Genomic DNA, 12,803 nt, shown 5'->3' on the forward strand with positions numbered 1-12,803 from the left:
GTTACATAGCAAAAATCCAGGGGAATTCTATAGCTTCTTTTCATCTGTGAAACATATCACCTTTACAGTATTTTCAGAATATAAATTAGCTGCAACAAAGGGGTTGGGCAGTTTTAAATTGTATGATAAAAAGTGACACAATTGTGCTCCATCATTGGTTCTCAGGCAGGTAGCGAGATCAGACAGCAAGCCAAGGCTTAGTGTTTAGAAATTGGCTCAAACCATGAGATTAGGCAGTAGCATTAGTCTTTTTGAGAGTAATGTGATAATGTCATGGAGTTACAGATCATACCTCAGTGACAGATGGTGCATGCCTGTGTGAAGTGTAGTAGAGTAAAAATACTGGTTTGATGTTTTATATGTTTAGTCATGATCTGTAGCTGTTGTAGTTAGTTAAAAATTTAATTCAAACAGGAAAGACTAGATTCCAAGAAGACACCTGTTCAATTGCCCAGAGCTTACAAATAAGTTTTGATACTGGACATTTGCCTTCAGTGTGTATCCTTGCTTCAGATCAGTGTGTTTTTAAAAATTAATATCTCTGATTCTTCATTGTTGCTGCTTGACTATATAATTTCTGTTTCCAGTATAGAAATGTATTATTCCTTCTGGTGTGTTTGTTACTGTTTATAGACAACATTGACTTTCAAGTTGGCATGTACAATAATTGAGAAATTAAGCTGTAATAAGTATCTGATGGTTCTTTTTTTTATTTAAAACCACTCAGTCAAGCAATAACACAAATATTTTTGTTTAACTTCACATGTTAAAAGCACAGCTGAAGTTAATTTCCTTTGTGGCTTTGAATATTTAGCAATTTTGCAAGCATGTTGTCAGTTTGCTGATTTTATTTGTAATCAAACTGGCCAGTGATGTCTCCTAATGCAATTTTGTAAAGCAGTGAGGAACAAAATAAATGCAGAAGGAAGTAAAAGGTTCATAATAGCAATTGTTAATTGAAAAGTTATGCCTCTACACATGTCGGGGGGGAAATGACATCTAAAAATAGCTTTAAGTGTTGCTTGACTAGCACTGCTTACCTCTGCCCTGAAAGGAAAGAGAACTCAGGAATTTACATACCCTAACAATGACTTGGCTGGTAGTGTGAGATCTATAATTAAGTATACAATTATATACAACAGCAACTGTTTGCTGTTATTTTTTTCTATTTTAGAGACAATTTAAATGTGAAATCTCCATTATGATATAAAATTGTGTTTCTGAACAATGTGAAATGTACAAGATTCATCCAATTCCTAGTATCAATTTCATAACATATTAAGACAACTTAGATCTTATTACTTCTAAGAATTCAGTATTTTATGCATAATTTGATCATTTCTAGTATAAAGTCTCAGCTGTTTAACAGTTCAAACTGTGTTGTAGTATCTCCTGGACTAACCAGTAGCCATAAAAGGCCACAGACATAAGATGAAATCAAACATTTGATGCCACAAACATTCTCAGAATTGCTAAAATTTGTAGTCTGAATTCTGTCATGACCATCTGTATTTTAGTGGTTTGAAACAGCTCCAGGGTTTGGTTTTATGCATAAAGCTGTGTCATAACTGGCAGAGTATCTGCCTCATACGGGAGATGTATCAAATGTCTGACTGACTAGGTTTTAAATGGCAATAAATATACCATCTTTATTGGTCTTACTGTTGAGGTGTAAGCAATAGGTGGTTCATCTGCAGTGCTGGAAACCTATACTCAAAATGTTGTCCAAGAGAACTTGAACCTTAGGTCGATTGTCTTTCAGGACAAGAACACACTGTCTGTGACAATATTGGGTTCTTTCAGATGGAGGACTTTTTGAGCAGTTTCACATGTTTTTGGATAATTGTGTATACATGTTTTTATTCCTTGCGCTTTCTCACATGCTTGCTTTAGTATCTAATTCACTTCTTTTTTCCTCATATTAAGTAGCTAATGTGTTATCTATTAGTGAGTCAGCATCTACTAAAAGCAATATTTAGACAAGTGCTGTTTGCATACAGACGTGTGTGTTGGCTGCCACCAGCACTTTATACATGCCCATGGTCTCTGTAAGACTTGGTGCCATATTTCTGAAGTACTGCACAAATAAAATTAGATATGTCCTCCCTAAAGTAATTCAATATCTAATAAAATATATGAGTGTGATGAAATAGGGAAGGAAAAAGGGTTTATCTGATGAATGGCAGTAGGCTAAAAGAAATTAGGATCATGATAATAGCATAATACAAGTGAACCACCTACTTAATTTTGATCAAGTATGTCTTTTCTAGAAACGGTGGTGTACTTTCTGGTGTGGTTTAGTGTGTATATATGACTGAGTTTTGTCGTTCTAGTTATAAATATTACTACGGATTCAATTGGTATATTGTTTTATGTATGCTTATTCTCTTAGTCACTTCTTTTCCAAATTTTCCACATTCCTCATTTTTCCCCTCATTGATCTCTCTTGTTCTGCAGTGAAAAAAAAAGGTGAGTTCTGGCCCCATTTGCTGTGGCTAACAACAATAGGACTGAAAAGGCTTTGACCTTTTGCAGTGGTTACTGTCTATGATCCATGTGCTGATGGGAAACTAAAAGAATGAAGGGGTGCAGGATGAAAAGGAACGTGACCACATAGGAGCATAGGGTGAGGGCACCAAATCTTAAATAGTTTTCCCTTGGATTTGCAGTCTCTCTTTTTATACTGAGTGCTTGTGTCACATTGCTAATTGGCCTTCTGATGTCACATAGATACGTTCAGTTGTCTCTAAAGTTAATGTCAGATCAGTAGTAGCAGTGGAAATCTTTGGAATGGCTGAAGCTTGTGTGAAAGTTGTAGCTTGAAAAAAATTATTTTTTTTCTTTTTAATTCCTATATTAAATCAGGTTGGATTCTTTCTGTTGCCACTACCAATAGAGCTTCTTCAGGGGTAACTGGACCTCAGTGTAGCTTGGCACAGCTGCTCACTTTCAGTCACTGAGCTAGCACAACTGTCACTTTTAGAAAAATGGTTTGGTAAAGAATTGTGACACTGCACAGGGTACAGATTGTTGCTATTCTGAAATATATTGGTTTTGTTCCTAGAATGATCTGTGAGGCCAAGATGTATGGTCTACAAAACCACCTCCAGTAGTTTTCTATTGTGCATGGGTTTGTTGGTGTTTTTTTTTTGTTTTGCCTTTTTTTTTTTTTTTTTTTTTTTTTTGGTTAGTTTTTTATTAAGTTCAGGTATTGCTGTATTGTATACTTCAAAGAGAAGACTCAAGTCCTTATGAAGACATCACTCAATTTGTTGATTTTGTGTTAAAACAGGTGTATATTAGATGAGTACAGTGTTTAACGATGCTGTGAATAGTAATGTTTTAAAGCCTTCCTAAAATTCTTAATTTTTAGCATTAAGTTGGACAGTGTTGTTTCAGTTTTCTGTGTTTTCATTTCTGTCTTGGTTTCTGGTTACTTGAGCTAATGTAATGGCATCAAGTAACAGAAACAGTAGACATTAGTAGTGTCTTAAGCAGAATGATTAGGAACAGCATACATTAACAGTTTAATCCCCCTCACATTTACCATTCTGGAAAGCAACCTTCGTTTATAGATTTTAATAAATTGTAAGTCTGTGAAAACCAACCCTACTTTCTTGTAAAGCAGAATATATTGATAAAAGCAGTCTTGGTTCTGCAAAGATATTTGCCTGATACCTTGTTTTTTTAATGTGAACTGGAATATGTTATATTATGCATTCATGCATGGTTGAATCAATATGTGATTATTCAGTTGCTTTAATAACACTTGGAAAATGACTACCTAAGATAGTAATTACATTGACTAGACAATTTTGCTAGAGTGGAGGCAAAGAGACATGTACTGCCATGGTTAACAAAAACCACTGAGTCTCAGCTTTCTCCCCTGGAAATGTTTCCAAGTAATCCAACTGATCTCCTTCCTTTTGCACAAACTGACAAAGACCTTAACTCAGAAGTAGAGTTTGACTTTGTACCATCTGATGTTGGTTTGCTCTGATGTGGTAGGCTGGGTGATAGGTTGGACCAAATGATCTGGAGAGGTGCCTAAGAACCTCCCTCATTCTGCAGTTTTCAGTGCTTGGGAAAGAAAGCAAAATAGTGCTATATCTTACTGCTCCTCTGGAGAATATGGGATTTAAAGGCAATTAAAAGTCACAATGTGATTCTTACCTGCAACAGCTACACCTGAGGGTGCTGTGGATCTAACTGTTTATGTTTGATAGCAACATGGTAATTTGTTCTTTGTATTATTTTCACAGCACATGAGCTAAGGATTGGGAAAGCAGGCGTCTTGATTTGTAAATGATTTCTTGTAGTTTGATGAGATCCAAAACTCCTCCAGTCTGGTGCATATGCATTATAGCAGTTTTTCACTGGTGAGATCAAATACAGACATATTGGTCAGTTCTGCACCAGCTGCACTGTTATAGAAGGGAGTTTCTGACACCAGACAATTTTCCTAGGTCTTGGTATGTTTGTTTTATTGCAAACCACAATTTGCACTTGGAACACTTAGACAAGGTTTTTGTAGCTATATCCAGAGAGGTGGAAATGCTGCCTTTAAAAAAATAGAGGTCACAGGTGCAGTCTTCATGTATGATATGGAGACCATTTTTTGACCAGCTTTACCAAGGAAAAGTAGTCAACCACAAAATCCAGCAGGTCTGATTTATTTGTGTGCACAGATATGAATGTGTTTCCTTAACTGTTTTGTGCAAAAGTGCTGTTGTGATATGGGAAATAACAAAATTTCACTTTATTGCATATTGTGCAGTCCATTAAGTTTTAAAGATAATTAAAAAGACCTCTAATAGAATGGTAGATGATCTGGCAGAACAGTGAAACTCTTAATATTAAAATATAAATTATATAGGAAGTAAGCCAGTCCAGGGATCCATCATAGTGCTTTTTGCATTCTGTATGTTGATAAGCATACCCTTAGCCTTGGCAGAACACTTTTGAACTGCATGTCCCCTGCAGTACACCAGCAGGTTATTTTGGGGCATTCTGGAAGCAAATGTGAACCTTTGTGTACCTGCTTAGAATGTACCATCAGCTGTCCTCTTCCTGCATTAAAGGATTCTGGTTGTCAGCAGCTCTGACAGCATTGGTACTAGGAGGTAACAAATCCTCAAGTAGGTCAGTCTCATGCTGCTTGAGGTAATGTTTTCTTATTAATATCTTAGACTTGACCACCCCAAATCAATAGAAAGATCGTTCTGCTATCTGAAACTTGCTAGATTTCTGTCAGTGAGACAGTTCAATGTTTCTTTGCTTTACTCTAAATGTCTGACTTTGGTTCAGATACTGAAAGAACAAGAAACAGTGGGACAGGATGACAGCATCTGCTTCCAGGAAAAGCAAGATGAATTTGTTTTTGAGAGTGGTCTCTGGATCCTTTGTGTCTCCCTGGTCCTCTCTTACCCTTCCTTGTTCCCCAGTCTGGGAATCTGACATGGACTATGCTGTCTGTGGTCTACAGGCCTTTCTACTTTGTGCAAAATATGTTTAATTTCAAAAGATATACTGTCTAGAGATAAATATTTTCTCAGCTGTGTTTGTCTTTTGTTTCATCAGTCAAAATGATACGTTGTTTGGTTTATTCAAGTTAGCTCACTGTAAGGCACACATTTCCCTCCAATGTGGCAGGTTGTGAATTAGGTTGTTTCTTGTGGGTAAACACTGACAGTAAAACTTATTTATTATCATTGTGTATGAAATTATTATGCTTATCTTCACTTAAAAAAAAATCTGGTCATGGGTGTCCTTTGGCAGGCAGAGTCTTCTTGTGCAGAGATACCAATGGTGAATACAGTTGCTCTTTCTCAGTCTTTGGAATGGCTCAACTTCCTCATCCCCATTACAAAGGGCAAAAACCATCTGATCTCCGTGCCCTAAAATTGTTTTTGGTTTACTAGACTGATTTTAGTGGTTCAGTATGGTATCTCTTTCTGCTTAATATGAGTCTCTGGCATGGATGAAAACTCTTTAGCTAAATGTACTTTCCTGCTGAATATGAATGGATGTTTAAGGACAAGCACAGATAATCTGGATTCTGCAATACTCTCCTGGAGTTACTTAAAGAAATATTTTACTGGTTTTACTATTCTCACTGTTTAAAATGGCAGATGGTTATTGAGAGGCTGCCTGAAATGTCTCTGAAGTAAGCAGATTTTAAGATACTTATTTCCAACCCTTCTTAAAATTAAGAGCATGTTGTGGTTTACCCACTCTCGCTTTCTCTCTCTTTTTTTTTATGTTTGTTTGTTTGTTTTCCTTTTGGTTGTTTTTGTTTGGTTTTTGGTTTTTTTTGTTTTTGTTTCCTTAAACAAAAGCTTGGAGAAAGTAGAAACTGCTTGGGCCTCATTCATTGTTCTGTACATAACCCTAACATGTTGATCTGTTGTGTGAAAGTTTGCTACGTGTTCTGGGTACATCCGTATTCTTTCCAAGCTGACCTCCAAAACCAAATGAAAGAATTATGAGGATATGAGGTGAATTGTAGAAGGCAGCCACATTTGACAGACGTGACTTCCCCTTAGTTAAGACATGCTGGATGTCACAAATCACCTCTTTGTCTTCTGTGTGCCTTAACAGAGTTTTCAGGAGGATCTGCTCAATGATCTTTAGGAGCAGAGATGTGAGACCTGACTGACTTATAAATTCTATGGGTTTTTATTTTCCTTTTTAAAAATGGTGGTTATATGTATTTTTTCAGTCATTAGAACTTCCACAACTTCTCAAGTGTGATAGGTAGTGGCTTATCTACTTCCTTTGCCAGTTCCTTCGGGATCTATGGATGTACCTCATCGGATGCCATGGACTTGTAACCTTCATATTCACTTAGATGGTCAAAAACTAGATCTTCTTCTACAGCACATAGTTCTTCATTCTTCCAGTCTGCCTTTGTCTTCTGCAGCTCTGGTGAGGTGGCTGGAAAACTTGGTGGTGAAGACTGAGACAAAAAAGTAATCGAGTGCTTTGACCTTCTCCATGTCCCAGGTAACCAGTTCTCCCATTTTCTTTGTAGGGGAGCCACATTTTCGCAGTCTTCTTTTTATCACCCATGTGCCTATATAAATAATAGAAATCACCTTCCTTCTGTAAGGAAGGGACCTTAGAGATCATCAAGTTCACACCCTTCTTCTCTGGATGCTTCCAAGGATAGAGCATCCACAGCTTCTCTGGGCAGTCTGTCCCAGTGCTTCATCACCCTTTTGTACTGGACATGATACTCCTGGTGGGGTGTTACAAGGGCAGAGAAGAGGGGCAGAATCACCTCTCTCAGTTGCTGTTTTGATACAGACCAAGATACAGTTGGCTTTCTGGGCTGTGAGCACACACTGTTGTCCAGCTTTTTATCCAGAAGAACCCTGAAGTCCTTCTTGGCAGGGCTGCTCTCACTGAGTTTGCCTCCCAGTCTGTTCATGTCTGGGATTGCCCCGAACCAAGTGCAGCACGTTGCATTTGGCCTTATTGAGCTTTGAGGTTCTTGTGGATCTGCTTCTGAAGTTTGTCCGATTTCCTCTGTATGACAAAGAAGCTTTTCTATTTGCCTTTGATGACCCTGGCCAGATTTAATTTTACCAGTGCTTTAGTTTTCCTAACCCGATCTTTGACTGCTCAGACAGTCTTTCACTATTTTTCTTAGGCTGTCTGTCCTTGTTTTCACCCTCTGTAGGCTAAAGCCTACAGCTGGAAATGAAATGCTTCGTGAAATGAGAAATACTTGCCTACTTAGTTGTAAGCAACCCCTGGAGTACAGTGATTAGAATGGCTGCTCTGAGGCAGACTGGCAGTCCATCTGGCAAGCATTTCTAGTAACATTTGGGTTTTAACTGAGGAAGAGTATGAAAAGGATGGATACATAAAATAGTTCCCCCAAGTACTCTCTCCATAAAACTGAGTACTAGAGTTTTTTTGGTTAGAGAAACATATTGAGACTCAGTCTGATGTGATTGATATAAATTGCTAGAATATGGTTAAATAAGTAAGTTACCTCTAGTCATCTAAAGCACCTGTTACCACTTCTGCGAAACAACTAGAAAAGTGAACGGAACTAGGTGAGGTCTTTGTGATGTTGTACCCTTAGGGGGAAGGGAGCACCCAAGATTTGTAGATACTCATTTGTTGAAAGGAATGAGAAGTCAGATGATCCACAAAAGCTTATGAAGTTTTATTAGTAAATTACACACTTGACTTGGAGATTGGTATGTTAGTATGTACCCTGGCCTCTTATATAAGCACATGACCCTGGATTTTGGATAAAGGTGTAGGGTGTAAGGGAAGAGAGAGAGATTAATTAAAGAGGGGGAGAAAGGAAGGAAAGAAGGAAGAAGATTACCAGTCCTGGCTGCAGCATAAGTTCAGCTGATGGCATGTCGTGGGGCCTCTTCCTGAGTTTAAATCAGGGTACCTATTAATAGATAAGCTTTCCCTGCCCTGGGGATGCGTCATGCTTTCTATGCACGTTATTTACTACTCACAGTCCATTCTTCCAGGTCCTTGTGGAAATGGGTCAGAGGGCTTTGGGTCTTTGGTGGTCTTGTTCCCCCCCATACAGTCCCTGCCTGCTTCTCCACCTCATTTCTCTGTGCTGTACTGAGCTGTGCTTACCTCCAGGAGGTAGATCAAAGACCTTTGTCCCAGAAAAGTGCTGTCCTACCTCTGTACGGCCCCTTGTCCAGTCACATCTTGTTCTTTCTCACAGCATGTTATTGCCAACAGTCCTTGGCTGGTGCCACAACCACCCCGCTATTGGTGTTTGAGAGAAATACATTAGTCCCTTGTCTTCTAGATTTCTGCAGTTCTGGTGCATGGTTACTTTGAGCTCTTCCAAATATCCCAGTTTGTTTTCTTAGAGAGGTTGTTTCCTGCAAACTGTGTGGTGATATGTTTCTGCTATTGGAAACTCATTGATGCTTACAGCTGTAGTTACAGCACATCCTGAGCTGTCGTCTTTTGATCGAGGCTTAAGGTTATGTGATTCAATGTCACAGTTTCAAGTGGCATTATGTAAACATCAGTTCCACTGAGTTCATTGCTTTTGTTTGATTTTGTAACTGATGTCTCTTGTTCAGAGACTTGTGTAGCTGCTAAATCTCTGTAAAGCAGCATGACCTGAAATATCCAGGTAGCCTTATGTATTCTTACCCTTATGCACGCACTTGCTATATTATTGCCTCTGGATTTTGAGATTGGAGGAGTTTCTTCTGCTTGGGTTGGAAGTCTGCAAACATTTCAAATGTTAATGGCTCCCTATCACTAGATTTTATTCTTTTAGGCATTTCAACAGAGGCAGCCAAACAGGTGTCAGGAAATTATGCAAGAGTAATCCCTTTTAGTTTATTGTTTTTGTGATGATTATAGGGCTAGCTATTTCTTTGATAATTTTTCTACTGTGAATGCTTTGCCTGCACACTCTTGACCTTAAACCTTTATCTGTCAGAGGCACAATCACCTGACTGTCTCTTTGTCAGATCCAGCTCTGCACTGTTGTGTTCTCTGGATGAATTCTGCTTATCCTAGCAGAACTATTGCAGACCTGCATTTCTTCTGTTCAGGAGTTTGTGTACAGTGCCTCTGAAATAGCTTTTGTAAAGATCACAGTTTTGCAATAGGAGCAAAATGGTGTGGGAAAGGAGAGTAGCATGCAACCATGGTAATTTGACTGACTCTTCTAAGAGCCCAAATTTCAGAATGTGGTTTGATCATTGATGTATTTCTTGATCTTTTTAATTGTATTGAGTGATTCTGCTCTGCATTTCTGAGGCTAGCTAAACTAATAGATTTTTTTTTTTTCAGTAGGGGGCTTGAAAGACTTGTGACTTTAATATTACTTTTACCGCTTGCTATTGCATGTCTTGGATGCCCTTCTATTGAAAATAAATTCATAGATGTATGCAGTGTAGTGCATTGGAGTTCATTTGGTATCATGTAGAAGCTGACACTAGTGACTCCCAAATGAAGAATAGGACATGTGATATGCAAAAGTTGATTGTAGTGCAATCCTGCTGTAGCAGTCCTGACTTGTGTGGGAGTTCATTGTCCTGTTTATTACCCCAAAACAAGGAACTTGCTTTTCTCCTGGAAAATGTTGACTTTAAAATATCTTTCAGAATCTATTTATTTATTTTATGGTGGCCTAATTCTGCTTCTATTGGAAAGAAATTAAATATAGTTCCATTTTTAGGCAAATCCTTTGAATGAGGCTACTACCTGTGGTCCTCACAACTTAAATTCTTTTCTAGATACTGAGACTCTGACAGATTATACTCTGCTTGACTTAGCTTCTTATCTGCTCTACATAACTTTGTGTTCCATTAGAAGATCTGTCTGACTACAGTTGACATTTAATCCCTCTGAAGATATGTTCTACTTCTGCCTTTGTTGGAGGCAAAATTAATCCTTCCCATCACTCCAGCCAACTAATTTCGTGTGTGTTCAGTCAAAAACACTGGATGCTTTCATTTTTTTTGTAATTGTTCTACATCAGTGAAGTTAGCATCAGAGATCTGTTACACCTTCTGTTGCAACTTTCTAAAAAATTCCTAAAGTTAACAATGAAAAAAATGTACTCTTTTCATCTTTGGTTAGTATTTAATGTATTTTTTCTTGGAATTCTTCACAAATGTGTGCGAGAGAAATCTGTGTGATAATTAATATTTTAATATAGTAACTATAAAAATGAAACAACTTTGTAGACAGAGCTTTAAAACAAAAACAGGGTAAAAAGCAATGTTTTGTACACAAAGGAATGATGTCCTTTAAAAGAATATATGCAGTTTTACTGTCTGGTAAGTCTTTCAAGTAATCTGAAATATTCAAGCTATTGTTCATACACAGGTAAAGCTTTTCTTTTAACAAAACCAAAACTATGAAAGAAAAAAAAAAATCTAATACAATGCAATAAAATGCTTGTTTGGTCTTATCTAGTAGTAATAGGATTTACTAAAATTTGTTCCTTTGTCTTAAACAGAATGTTGACTTTGAAAGCTCAGGGAAGAAGCAGCAGGGAGAAGAAAGTAACACAGTGGTAAGTACATTATTTTTCTTTCCTCTGGACCAACTGCCTAATGTGTTAAAATAGAAATCCTCTTATTTATTCATATTTTGTTATAATTTCCTTCAAAGCACTTGAATTTTATTCTGCATCACATCTCGTGTTACTTTGAAGGCTTATTTTTTTAGCTCTGAATAACTATTGAAGACTCAAGTAAATTATATGTATTTAAATGTATTTGTGTGCTTATATAGAAAGGGAAATATATGAAAGACGAAAATAATTATATTTTAAAGCTCAGAGTCCATCAAGTTCATCTTCTTGGCTTAAGAACTTTAGAATTCTGAGTTTTGTATTTTTTTTTTCAGTTCTTACAAATTATAAGCATATTTTTCTTGAAAAGATACTTGATAAATGGTAAACATTTTTGTTGAGCCTCCTGCTGTCCTTTTTGGTTTGCAGCTCTAAAGCCTAGACATAGGCACATCATATACGTTGTCTCTCAACTGGTGTGTTGGCATTTTTTAGCTAGAGAGCATATATAAAAATGTGGAAAGTGTTAACAAGGCAAAGTTTGATTTGCTTTCAAAGCTCTATGGAAAAGCAACACATGTTCAGAATCAGCTTTTTTCTTTATTAAAGGATGCTAATGCAGATGGCACTCACTTGCTTTTGCCTCATAGTGTAAGGGTTTGTAGAGGCAAGTATCTTCCATGAATAAAAAGAGTACCCAGTAGAATATTTAGTCATTGGAGGGTCTGTATGAATTCCTGTAGAGGAACTGCTACTGCCGAGTCCCTCTTCTACCCCAGAAAAAAAAAACAAAAAAAAAACAACCAACATAATATGACAGCAGTTTCCATCTGCTCTGATTTTATCAGTGTTGCTCAGATTGTGGAAATGCTAATAAATATTGACTCCTCAATTACTTTAATTTTGAGACTATAAAATACTGGTTCAAAGGATACAAAATCTTCTGCATATTTTATCTGGCATTTCTATAAACAGCATATGCTTAAGTAGAGAGAAGCATGTGCAGATGCTTGTGTTTTCTAACCTTTTGTGTAGCCTGCAATGCTGTAAGCTTTGTGTGCTTTGGCATTCTCCACTGAGCTAATAATCTATGCTGTTGCTGCACTGCCTCAGCTGTGCTTGCTTGCACCATAAGGTTTGTTGCTTCTTGTGAGCAAATGACTAACACTGCCTCTTGCCTTCACTTCCACTGTGCTTGTTCATCTCTTGTGACTGTGGTGGTATAACTAGAGGAATTAAGACAGTATCTCTTCCTTACTGCTGGAATAGATGTTGACTGTATGTGATAAAATACTTTCTCATACAGTAGAAATCCCTAAAAAACGAAACCTGAATCATAAGCTGTTTATTGTGGTTTTTTACCTCTGCCAGAAGCTTGCCATCTTTTAATCTTGTTGCTTTGTGTATTTAATTTTCATTGTGTTCTTTGTATAGAAAGTCAGAAATTTGTTTCCATGGATCTTTTTCACAGTAGCAATGAAAGAAAATGACGTTATTTGACATAGAAATTAGTGGATTTGGAAAGCAAAGCAGTTCTGAAGTAGTGTAGTTCCAGTTAGCTGTACCAAATAGCTGTGATTACTAGATATATAGTAGCTGTGATTATTTCTACTTCATATTTAAAAAAAAAAAAGATTTGGCTAGTGGGGGGTGGAGTGTACTTCAGTATCCTGTTGGGATAAATATTTCATATTTCTGGCTATGTATTAGCTTAGAAATGAGAAAAAGTAAATCCAAACTGTGTCAGTTCGGTAATGTAAAGGAA

The 12,803-nt window shown here is 37.2% G+C and overlaps 1 protein-coding gene across 12 annotated transcripts in view; it reads left to right on the forward strand.

Annotated features, from left to right (window-relative positions):
* ERBIN (erbb2 interacting protein) overlaps positions 1 to 12,803 on the forward strand; it is a 116,366-nt gene that overhangs the window by 31,093 nt on the left and 72,470 nt on the right. For all 12 annotated transcript variants that reach the window (XM_085567732.1, XM_085567730.1, XM_021534395.3 and 9 more), the window contains one exon: positions 10,982 to 11,038. The gene's annotated coding sequence lies outside the window, so the exon portion shown is untranslated. The remainder of the gene's footprint in view (positions 1 to 10,981; positions 11,039 to 12,803) is intronic.

This window comes from Lonchura striata, chromosome Z, assembly GCF_050655825.1.
Source record: "Lonchura striata isolate lonStrDom1 chromosome Z, ASM5065582v1, whole genome shotgun sequence".
Classification (NCBI taxonomy): Eukaryota; Metazoa; Chordata; class Aves; order Passeriformes; family Estrildidae; genus Lonchura; species Lonchura striata.